The sequence below is a fragment of the Scophthalmus maximus genome, chromosome 7 (genome assembly GCF_022379125.1).
Source record: "Scophthalmus maximus strain ysfricsl-2021 chromosome 7, ASM2237912v1, whole genome shotgun sequence".
Taxonomy (NCBI): domain Eukaryota; kingdom Metazoa; phylum Chordata; class Actinopteri; order Pleuronectiformes; family Scophthalmidae; genus Scophthalmus; species Scophthalmus maximus.
Window position 1 is genome coordinate 21,165,545 of NC_061521.1, and position 12,458 is coordinate 21,178,002.

Below are 12,458 nucleotides of genomic sequence, written 5' to 3' on the forward strand. Positions count from 1 at the left end.
GATGTGAACGGGGCGCGTCTTGAGAAAGGAATGCGCTCGTCCATCCCTCGCCGATGTAGAGGTGCACATATCCGATTCCCTTTCTTTATCTCTCGGCACGGCCCCTTCCCAGGCACACTACCGAGATCAAACGCACGCATGTGTACGACAACACACAGCGCTGCGCAGCGAGGGCAAGGCGTACAGAATATCAGACTACTGCACTCTCACACTCTGCGGCGTGAGTGATGGTTCCCCGGCAGCACCTTCGGATGAGAGGAGCGGGAGGTGTCTGCGGTGCTGATTTAGCGCCTCAATCGCGTGCGAGAGAGGGGGTCACTTTCCTCGCCGCGAGATGACTTACGAGGGCACAGCCGATGCTTTCATTTCCATTTCACCGTGAGGTACGGCGGCTAAACCCTCCCTCTAGCCGCCGTAGAGACCGCCGCATGAGCCCGCCCCAAGGACAATGGCCCCACCGCCGGTGCCAAAAGGGGTAGTTCTTTATGGCAAATGTCACGTTCCCCAATGTCTTCAATTTCCAGCAACAATCTAACTGAAGGTTTAGCTGTCCAGGATGTGAGCCCAAATGTCCGTGCATACGCAGGAGGAGGTTTCAAGCACAATGTATAAATCTGTCCTGCATCCTAAGAGTCAGATGTGAACCTCACTATGTCCATGTCCTAATTGTCTTGATATCTGATTTTTTTTTCTCCCCCCCTCCATCATTTCAGAACCTCTTTTCACCAACAACACTTTTATTGTATAACGGATCTAAAGACGAGGACGAGACAGAATAAATTGGCTTCGGGGGTTTTCAATTTCTAACAAAAGACACCACGTCAAAAGACCTGAGGTCAGACGCGGAGTGAAAAAGCACAGTGTGGCTGAGTGGGCAGACGCGACGGAGAGAGAACACACGTTTTGATGCGGCGGAAGGAGCAGGATGTTTGCCTGCGAGTGTCGCACAAGGTGAGGACTGATGGATAATAAGGAGATGCAGACATGAAAAGAGGAAAAGAACTGAGCTGATCAATAGAGTGAGAATGTGCCAACCGCCGTACATAATGAAAGCAGAAAACAAACCAAAGAGTGACACAGTCGGCCCAGAAAACTAGTCTGTTCCGCCCATTAGCAGGCAGAATTAATTAGGGCTCCATTGACGCACAGTGCAGCAAGACAAATATAATTACATTACTTCATTACTCCTCATCATTACGAGCTCGCCTCCTTCCTGGTCCCTTGGGGACTGTTAAACAGCCAACTGGACTGCCAACTGTAAAGAGTGGCCACGGGGAAGAGAGGAAAAAAAAACAACAGCGACAAGATTGCTGTCTGCATTGATTCAGCAGAACGCTGGAACAACATTTCCTCAGCAAGTCGTGCTGCGGAGAGAGATGTTGGTTTTCTGGACGTCAGGGCATCATACAGCAGAGTTAATGACGTTCCTATGGCAATAAACAGACTATAATTTGGCCTGAGATGTGAACACTCACTCTCCCCGTGAGCTATATTTACCATCTGCGGCCATTTCCCCCCCCCCCCGTTTCTGTCCGTATACAGCATGTGTTCGCCCGAACGTGCCTCAGCGAGATCCCCCGGCGGCCGCGGCAGTAGCTGTTTTCTGGAGAGACGTATAGCGCGCGACATTCTGTTCTGCAGCCGTGACGGGTGTTCTCACAGCTTTGTGGGTGTTTTGCATTTTCGGCGTTCAAACACAATTCCTCAAGATCTGACAGGGGAAGCAAGCCGACGGCCTGGCACACCGACACTGAGGGGAATCAACGAATCCAAAGAAATAAAGAGATTTAAACTCAGAGGAACACTTGACTACTATAGTTTTTCTTTGTTGTTGTTTTTTAACAGACTGACGATTCGCGGTCCAAGAAGAATTGAATCAAAGGCGGTCGGACTTGGTCGTAGATGCTTGCGTTTCAACTCTCATGAAAGGGGTTTCTTCCTTTCTGACTAACTGGCATGAAAAGGCTCAGGTATTTCACCTCCGCCGGGTCGTTACGAAAGCCGTTGATGCCCCCTTGGTTCGCTAGTGCTTTTGGCCTTTGTAATGGAGAGTTGACAGAGTTACGGGTGTCGTCCGAGGCCACGTGTAAACCACGCTCTGAGGCCAAGTGTGAATAGCGTTCTAATGGCTATCCCTCTCCTGGGAAAGGGATGAAGAGACTTTACCATTATAGGTATCGGGGATAAGTGGTGTCCTGGATGAGGGTTGGTGGGTTGGTCAGCCCCTTTAACGCAGCCTGTCGATCCCGTTGCACTGCCAAGCTTCTGCGTTGTACCGGACACATTTGGTGACCAGCGGTCAAGCAGTTTGCATATATCTGGTGACAGCCCAGGCTTTCTTGGAATCAGATATGTGGCTGCGCAATGGCAGGCAGTGATTACAAAAAAATCTTGTTTTTATAATAAAGCAGGGGGGGGGGGGGAGAGAGGAGGTTTTTCAGCATGCGCTGCTGTGCTGTGTGGTAACGGGGTATCATTTGTCTCGTGGGAGAGAGCAGCTCGCTGCAGCTGTGGCGTACACGGAGCTCGCACAGCTGCGAGCGAGGTGGTGTCGGCCAAAGCCGGCTGGCACACATCGGCACAAGTCGGCTGAAGAACGGCTGGCTTTGCTCTCGCCGCGGGAAGATAAGTGTACATGAAATGCGCGAGTCGCCAAAAAACGAGCCTGGAGGCACAGGATACTGCGTGTACTGTGGCACTGGAGAATAAGAACAGTCAAAAGAAAATGTTAATGCAAGAAGTTTTTTTTTATTGTTATCATTATTATTCGTACAGTCGCGAGGAAATGGACAACGGTAGGTTGACGGTACCCCTGAGGGTTCTGCTGCAGACTCGCCTGATTGGAATGATTTCAGTAATTCTTTCGGAAAAGATGCCAAAAGTCAAGTTGCGCCGCATTTACTGGAATGAATGCGACGGAGGCTTTTTTTTTATTTTTCCTCCAATGTGCCTCCGCCAATCCTGCCGTCCCTGGTTGAACACCTTGTAAGGATTACGAACAACGGCGCTGCAGGGAGCCCTCCATCCATCACAGACTCGTCCCTGCTTCCCCCGCACAAATGTATGAACTGAGACACTGGAATGCCCGTTGCGGGGGGGGGGGGGGGGGCAGAGAAATTGAAAATGACAGGAAGTGGAACGGAGCACATCCTGGTAAAATGAAGATATCACTCCTTCGTTTACAGAGCTGACAGAGCTATTGATTGTTCTTTGGCTAGGCCTCGAGGTTCAAATACACGTCTCACCGGTTCCCCGGCAGCCCTGCATGAGTACGTATCTGTGTGTGAAGGCAGATGTAAGAACTCTACTGTGTATTGCAGTAACTATACTGCTGACACTGCTGTGTTAACGCAGGCCTTAGGGTAATCCAAAGGACCATTATCTATATAAATTGACTCTGCATATACCTTCCGCCCTCCTTCGTCTTCTACCTCTCTCCACCTCCCTTCTCTTCTTTCCTCCATAGGACGCTCGCCCCCCGACAGCTCTCTCTCTCCATATCTGTCCGTTCAGATCAATCTCTTCCCACCACCATCATCCTCTATCCTCTCCTATGCCTTTTGACAACGTCTCTCCAGCCACAAACTCTCCACGGTTAAAAAAAAAAAAACCCTTCCAGCCTTAATCCTGCTCTAAAGCACCGAGGGGGAAGAAAACGTCACTCTCCAAATCCACGACAGCTGCATGAGTAAGATCGGACTCCCGGTCCCTCGTGTCTTTACATTGTCGTCATGCCTCATGTCTCACCCAGTTTCCTCCTCGCGCCTTCGATCGTGGACGGTCGGACGGACATACATGGAGGGCATGACGCCTCCACCCAGGAATGCTGGAAAGGGGCCAAAGCAGATGCCCTTCCCTTCCATGGAGTCTACAGACAGCATGGATGCTTGAGCTAACATGTGCGCCCATGCATACACACACACACACACACACACGCGCACACACACACACACAAACACAAACACATCCACGAGAAACACAAATTTCCACTTTGAGTAGAGAATAATATTGTGAATACCAGACAGACGAACGCACACAAACACGCAGTTCTTGCACCGTAGGGATTTGAAAATGAAAAATGGAAAACAGAAGATCTCATGCTGGGCAGGTGGTTTGACTTTCAATCACCGTTCCCGCCGCCCTGCCCTGAACCGCATGGAAACCCATGACTTTCTTCAGATATTTGCAGCACTTCTAAAGGTGCAGGCACTTACAAGAGAGAATCGCTATGTAATTTAAGACAGGGGGCGACTTGGCCGCGGTCTGATTGCAACCTGATTTGTGAGGAAGTGAAGTTGGGGAGGGCTCAGTAGCTACTGTAAGCTCTGGCAGAGAGCCAAACCGTGTGTCACTCGTGAAAGATGAGACGCACGCCTGGAAGTTGCTGCGGAAGCTGAATTGTACGAGGCAAGACAGATTCCAACGGACAGCTTTAACCATGCAATTACTTCCTACATGTTGAGTAAAAAAAAGCTGTCCGCATAGCTACAGCACAGCGATTGATAATGGAGCGAAAAGAAAATAGTGCTTTCAAGGTGATTTCTAATAACATTCTTTGCTGGTGTCAAATTTCCATTCAGCAAAGCAATCATGGGCACAATTTATTACCATTTCTGTAAGAGACAGTTTGGATGACTGCATCTACAGTATACTTTCATTCCTTGTGATCTTGCCGGCATCACAGTGAAGGGACCAACACACACACACACACACACACACACACACACACACACACACACACACACACACACACACACACACACACACACACACACACACACACACACACACACACACACACACACACACACACACACACACACACACACACACACACACACACACACACACGGCCTGCTGTCGCTGTTAGACAGAGGTCAGGGGTCAGATGTGCGCCAAGGTTCATGGTGTTCTGGTGGGGAAGAGTTATGACAGCTCTGCTCCATCTCATCAGCCCGACTGTCAACCCACACAGTGTCATTTATCTGAGGAAGCTGCGCAGTCGAACCCGCATGTACGCACGCACGCACGCAACAAAGCCGGTCGTATTGATACGCTTGTTTTTCTCTTTGAAAGGTGTGTTTTTTTATGTGCGTGTGTACTCGAAACGGACGGGTCCTATAGAAATTAAATCAAAAATAAAATGAGCCCAAAAAAGTTAAGACACAAACTAGGACAGGGAATGAAACTTAACGTAGCAGAGATTTTTTTTTATTTTTTATGTTTAACTTGTTTGACACATTGGTAAACATTTCGCAGATTTATCCACAACAGTTCTCTATAACCTTTATAGGGGAAATGTTTGCCTTTTAAAAAACTGTCTTCTACGTAGCGCCTGTGAAACAGATGGCTGTCTCACTGGGAAACATGTGGCACAGAGAAAACAAGAGTTAGGAGAAGACGCGGACGTTGCATGAAGGCCCTCGGGGCGAGCTTGCAATGATTATCGACGATTAGCCTCTCATTTGGCAAAGACAGGGAAACAAATCTTCAAGCATTAAGGCCCCGGACCCCCTGCAGCGAGGTTCTGCCTCGTCATCCTCAGGATGGCAGGAGCTGTTGAATTTGCTAAACGCTTTCCACTGTGTCTTTGTCTGGCAGTCAGGGTGTGTGCAATGCCGTGCAATCCCTGCAACGATTTTACACATCTAATGGACATGGGTGTTTTGTAATGACGATGTCCTGCAAGGTAGCTTTTGTTTTTCCAGGTAGTTTTTTCACCCCGCTTCCCTTTTTTCTCGTCTGAGCCGAGTTTGTGCGTGGGAGTGAAATAAACAGATGGAGGAGGGAGGCAGAATGCAAAGTAAGTGCAAAATAAATCACAATGATACGCACAAAATGAAAAGAGTTATGACACGAGAAGAGGTGTCATTATATCAATAGTAATTTGCTGCCGAATTAGATGATGTCTAAATTCATAAATCCAATTCTCCGGAGTCCTTTGTGTGGAACTCGTGCACGCTGTCCCTGCCAGACAGAGTACACACCGCGTGACATATGCCCGTTTCCACGTGCATCGTGATTCATCAATTATGCAGTATTTTGTACAACCCGGTGTTGTCGAAATGAATTCAACAACTATACAAATGTGTTATAATTGCAGACCTGTGCTCCCACAGGGAAGGTTTTGGGAGCCCGCAGACTGCCGACGACCAACCCGAGCCATTCATCCACGTGGGCTTGTCCACGAGCTGCAGATGTTGTTCCAAACCTTTCAACCGCCGTCCCTCTGCCATGTGCCAAATGCCAATCTACACCAGGCGATGTTAGATTACACAGACGATACTTTGCTTTTATTTTCACATATTTAATGCCAACTGTAAGGCGCCATCATCCAGTCTTAAAATAGACCCAACACCCCCCCCCCACTCCATAGCCTCTTGTCCCATCCAGAGATTGTATCACTACATGTTTCCCTGCAGCTAATCTCTGCAAAATAGAGAGAAAAAAATAAATCTAGTTAATGTAGTTTGCTTGCATTGATGGAGATCTAAAGCTTGCGGCCAAACTTGGAGACAAGCTGACACCGACAAATACTGGACAAACCACATACAAAGATTGTTTCCACTGACTTCTATTTTTGTTATTTTTTTAATCTTTGACATTCAGGAGTTCTGGCGGTAGACAACCCCTGCAAATCCAACAAGAGGGAAAGAAAGTCAACTGTCTTGTGTTACTGCACCAAATCAAACGTGGGCAGCAACGGGCAGCTAGCACGGTTAGGATGCAGGGCAATTTGAAGAGGTCAGAAAAGGGGGGAAACAATAAGTGCAGACCTTGGCTAAGATCCTGGATGGAGATGTGTGGGCAATGTGGACTCGATGTGGACAGAGGCTGCAGGGGGAACTTGAAACTTCTCTGTGAAACAACACATTCTTCAAGTACAGCCGTTATTTACCAAGATCCCTCAAGGGAGAGGGGGGAGTTGGGAGCGATCAGTGGCAAATATGAAAACATCTCAACAGCAATGACTGGCAGCGACTGGATCTGAAAACTTCAGATTGAAATCTCCTCATATCACACGTAATTCGATTGTATGGGTTGACTGTGAACACCAGCTGACTCCGACTGGAACAGACCCAGTCCAACAGTAGTCCTCGCGAAATTCGTTTTGCTACGCGTCTGTCCCTGCCTTGAGGTAAGAGTGTTTTGCAGGCTATATATAAAAAAAGAAAATGCCAAGACGATTCCAGGCAATGCGGGTACTTAATGACCCCGAAACCCCACAACAAAACAGAGATTTCGAGCTGCAGTACTTCTGGATGCTGGACAAATCCTAAAGGTACTCAACCTCTCCCCCAAGGCCCTGGTTCAAGAAAAGAAGAAGAAAGAAATCATTCCGTTTTCTACTCTGCAAGCCTGCCGTTATACCACCATGCCCTGGCCAACCGTGACTCTAATGCACAAGAGGAGGTTTACAGTCTCAAGGGAGTCACGAGAGCAGATTATCACCTCCGCTAGATAAACAGCGGCCATCGCGTACAATCACCACCAGAGGTCTGGATTGGATCCGGCCGGCTTGGATGTCCCCGGCGACAATGCCCAGGTCGTCGGTGTGGAGGCGGTTTGCCCGTGCTCGCCGCAGAAACCCAAGAGTCGGGCCCAGCAAGCTCTGGCCGCCGACCCTCTGTCGTCGTCCGAGAGGAATGTCCGTCCTGATCCAGCGTGCAATCGGAGGCATCTGCAGTGCCCACTTTGCCAGAATTCTTCACTCCCCCCCCCCCAAATAAAACACACACAGACATGCCACAGCATCTGTCGGGACTCGGGACATACTCATGGCAGTGAGCGGTGCAGCTGTGCAGCCATCGGCCCAACACACTCACCAAATCGCATCTCTGCAAACAGAGGGGGTCGGGAAATGTGCCACTGGTACAATGTAGCCGCGGTGAGCCCCCATGACCTTACGGAATCCGCCTCGCCGCGGACAAGAGCACATCACCACCAAGTTGGCAGAATTCACGGTCATCTGTTCTGCCTCAGCTCAGGACTTCAAACGCCGCAAAGAAATTCCTGAAATCGGAGACATTTTGAGTTACGATGATTCGATTTGCCGCGGACAGGACATTTTATAAAGGATCCAGTTCACTAACTGATTTTTGCGTAAAAACTTGTTTGATGTGAAAGACGGACAAGATGCAGAAGAGCCGCGACTGGTTTGTCCTCTCCCTGTCAGGGTGACATAATAAGTGGGGAACAGATGAATAGATTCCGGACGAACGTCCAGAAAAAGAAACATATCAGTCTGACATGAGATGTGGTATTAAGAACTCGTATCCTTCATGATAACTTGGTGGGAGCCTGTCCGTTCCGAGTACTGCCATGCTGGAATTAAAGTTGATGAAACCTCTGTTATTTAATTTCCCTCCCCGAGTTTTGAATTATGGTAATAGACAAGCTGGTGGCACAGTCTTGGAGAATTAAAGCAAGGGGCCAAATGGACAGGGAGGACGGTGGTATGATAAGTGCAGCCGGGGAAACAGTGAGCAGAAGATGAAAGATGTGCATGGAAAGCGTGGTTACGGGAAAAAATGGCTGAGGACAAAGAAAAACTCCCCACTACAGACTGTCAAACACGGACATAGCAGACTGAAATAATCCAAACAATTTCTCCTCTTAACGCTCTTTAGGTCTTGAGAGGGGATTATGTTCACAGAGTAGCTATAAAAAGACCTTTCACGCCGTTTCTGCAGCAGCACTGGAGCATTGGGACCACGTGTTGAGAGGAGAAGACAACACACACATTGATCACTATTTCACCCACACTGCTTCACTCTGCAGAGTGGAGCTCTGTCGGATGAAAGCGTCGCGCAAATAAACCCGAGCCGCCTTTTACTTGACAACTGTTTCCATCTCGCCTTTGACGTCGGGCGTTGACAGGCGGAGGGGATACGCAACCCGCACGGTTGCTACAAGTCCCCCAACTGGTCCTTCCCCAGCTGAGGCAGGGGCGGCAAGAGGGGCCTCCCCCCCCCGCCCCCCCGCCACTTTTCTCCGGGCCATGCCGCATGGGCAGGAAAGAAAACGCCGCAAGCCCCAGGTGTCAGGCATCCGCTCTCGCCACTGTGTAAGCAGACACGGGAGGACGTGAGGAAAGATGAAGTGCGTGCAGGATTCGGAAGAGGGGGTTTAAGAGAGAGAGAGAGAGAGAGAGAGAGAGAGAGAGAAGTGTGAAAACTGTCCAGAGCAGGGGGAAATAAGTTAAGATATTGACTCAAAGAGAGAGAGATTCATGGAAGCAAGGAAGAGTGGGAAATTGAGGGCAAGTGGCAGAGAAGTAAAAGAGAAAAAAGTATTGGGGGAAAAGGTATATGTGACCTTTGACATATAATGATTTTACACTATGCAGCAAAGCCATTCAGCTCCAGAGGGTTTGGGTCCCGGTCACACGTCTTAAAACTGGTCTCGCGAAACAAACGCAGACACGGTCGCATCTGCCGGAAGCTTCGCAGAAACTCCACACAAGTCTATAGGTCTTCCCCTACGAAATGGGCAAGAGGCCTTGGTATGAATTAGGTAAGCACCGGCAACCTACCCCTGTAGACCGCATATGAAAATGGACGTAGTCACCGTGTACGGAAAATGAGGCCAACGCGGTGTTGTGTGCCTGAAGCCCGCATTCTCTGGGATGACCAGCAGAGGGCGACTCCACCGTTTGAAGAAAAAAAACGACTCTACTTCTACGGAGGAGTATGAGGGCCAGGCATAAGAAGAAAAGAAAAAAAGTTCCTCCGGGTCACAATTTTCAACTTCATTTTCAACATTTTGACTTTATTCTCGAAATGTTAAAAAGAAAAAAAAAATATATATATATATATATATATATATCCCCCCTAATTTTTTCTTCTTCTTACGACTGGCCTTTATACTCTTCCTTAACTTCTCACCCGATTTCATGACGTCGGCAAACATTGACAACCCGAGCATCAAATAATGACTGAAGACGAAATGTGGGACCAGCTGAAACGAGGGAATAATTCGACAACAGCCGGGTGGTGGCGGTGGCGGAGAGTCTACAACGCAATCACGGGCCGCAGAGGAAATGCCCCTGAATCTGGTCAGTAGATGGCCAACCTGTGGAACCTGGAGATAACAGTTGGACTACCGGCCCTAACAATTACAGGCCACATCCCCGAAATGTGCACCCAACTGGGCACGGCCTGGTGTCCAGAAAACGCCTTGCTGTCAAGTTTCCGCGCTAATATCTCACATCCTAATGTGTTTAAAAGACAGATTGATGTTTGAATAAGAAAATAAGCAGTAATGCGTCCCGCTATATAGCTCTCTCGTGCGAAAACAGCCATCAATTTCTGGACGGTTTTTGACAGCTCACTACGAATTATATTTCGGAGCGGAGACACGCGGGAACAACTCATCCCTTCATTGTTGTTTGCCGGCATGTGTTTTTTGTGCGTTTTCGACGGGCAACTTCTGCCTTGATAAATTGCAGATGCCACATGACGCGCCGGCTTCGTGCCATTTTTGGTTGGTTCCCCCCCCCCCCCCCCCCCACTCAAGACTCTCGAAAGCTTCCCTGCATGATTTAGGGTTGCGCTGGACGGGGACAGAAATGAGATATCGCTTCAGGAAACTTGTTTTGGCGGGCACATTAATACTGGATGAAACGCGACAAAACTGGTGGTCTGAAGGCACACTTAGGAACTGGAGAAATGTTTAGGGGGGGAAAGGAAAACGGAGAGGAAGGAGATGCAAGAGGCTGAATCCGCTGCAGTGGGCCTGTGAGATAACAGCGTGTTGGAGAGCGACCTCATGAACAAAGTCAGGTGACCTGAGAGGTTGAGCCCCAGAGAGACGTCCATCGACTTCAGCTGCCGCCCTGCGATCGAGAGGAATCCAGTTCTCACGCACCTCGTCCCACGAGCTCCCCTCCTCGCTCTGATCTCCCCTCTTTTTTACAATCCCGTTCTTGAAATGAGTAACAGGCTCAGACTCCCCCCCCATCCCCCCCTTTCTTCATGCCTCCATCTCTGTGGTTCTAATTTAATCAGCGCACTGACAGACACAGTGAAGAACAGAGGAGACGCCTGGATCCGCTCCCTCTTTGCGGCGACATCCCGCTGCAGATGGAGGAGGACCGGTGCGCCGCCGGCTTTGATCAGCCCTCGAGGATCCTGTCCTGTTCATCTTCGGCGCCGGAAGGGAGCACAGGGGAGAGCGACACAAAGCAGACCAGACAGCAGCGCAGTGATGAAATGATCAAATCCATACATTTTCGGAGGACGTGGGCGTCTTTGTTGCAGCAGATCTTTTGAAATGACACGCCTCGTGGCCTTGATTGTAATGTGTACCGCTAACGATGATATTGCCACGTCGGCCTTTTCCAAGCCAGTCCGTGCAACGCAGGACGGCGATGGAGAGTCAGAGGAAGAGAGAGAGGCATGCACGGGTGCCGCACGCTCTGCGCGAGCGTCATTCCAGTCTGTCACTTTGAGCGACGGGGGGGGGGGGGGGGGCGGCGTTGATGAATTGGACGCCTCGCAGTCTCCCTGGCACCTGGCCACTGTTTGCCCTTCAGGTGTCCCGGTGACCAGAATGTCTCTCTGAACTCCACACGGAGACTCTCGAGGGAGCTCCGCCGTTCTGCGCCGGGCTGGGGTTTGACTATTTTTTTTCTCCAGATGTGCACGTCTGGAATGTGTCTCTCATCGAAAAGCATTCAATCTTAAGTGCCACCTCCATCGTTCCGTCTGGTTTCCTAAATAACCGCTGGAGCTAGAAAAACAAACAACAAAAAAGAAAAAGAGACACAATGAAAGCAAAAGATGATTAATGGAGACGGGAAGCGCTCTCAAATAGGTCTCGAGTTTTGGGCCAAGAGCAGCCTATTTAGAGGATCGTCAAAATGGAAATTCGGTGAAGACCCCGGCACACAAATCACAATGTTTTTGGAAATACCCCGACAACAGTGGCCCCAGATGGTCGGCAATTGTACTGAATGGGCAGACACAGAAGAGAACATGCGTGCGGTTTGAAGGAGGGGCCGGCCTGTGTTTGTTGTGGCCGTCACTAATGTAGTTGTGCGCCCGACAGGGATGAAGCAACCGGCGGGCGGGCGATGACAGAAGTTGCATCGCCGGATAAGGGCTGACTCGAAGCGTCGGGATCGGCCCCGTCCCTCGTCGCTCACGAACCAATTTTCTCGACGCCGCTCTACGCCAAAAAAAAAGAAAAAGGAAATACCAGGTCTATACTTCCTCCGCACCTGAGCGCTTAGCCATCATGCATATTAATTCACAGTCTGGCGCCGGCACACGGGCGGAGATTAAGTGCCAAAACTGTTGGAAAAAAAATAAATAAATCAGCATGGAAAGCTTCCAATCTTGGCTCGACACACTTAATGACAGATTTCAAAACGAGGCTGAGTTACTTCCAGTTGCATCATTTTCTGTGCTATCGATCATTCGTCCCCGTAATGGAACAAAGTCATTTGTCCCAAA

General features: G+C 49.4%; 1 protein-coding gene across 3 annotated transcripts in view; it reads right to left on the reverse strand.

The window, feature by feature from the left end:
- tspan9a (tetraspanin 9a) overlaps positions 1-12,458 on the reverse strand; it is a 142,060-nt gene that overhangs the window by 102,803 nt on the left and 26,799 nt on the right. The window lies entirely within an intron of this gene.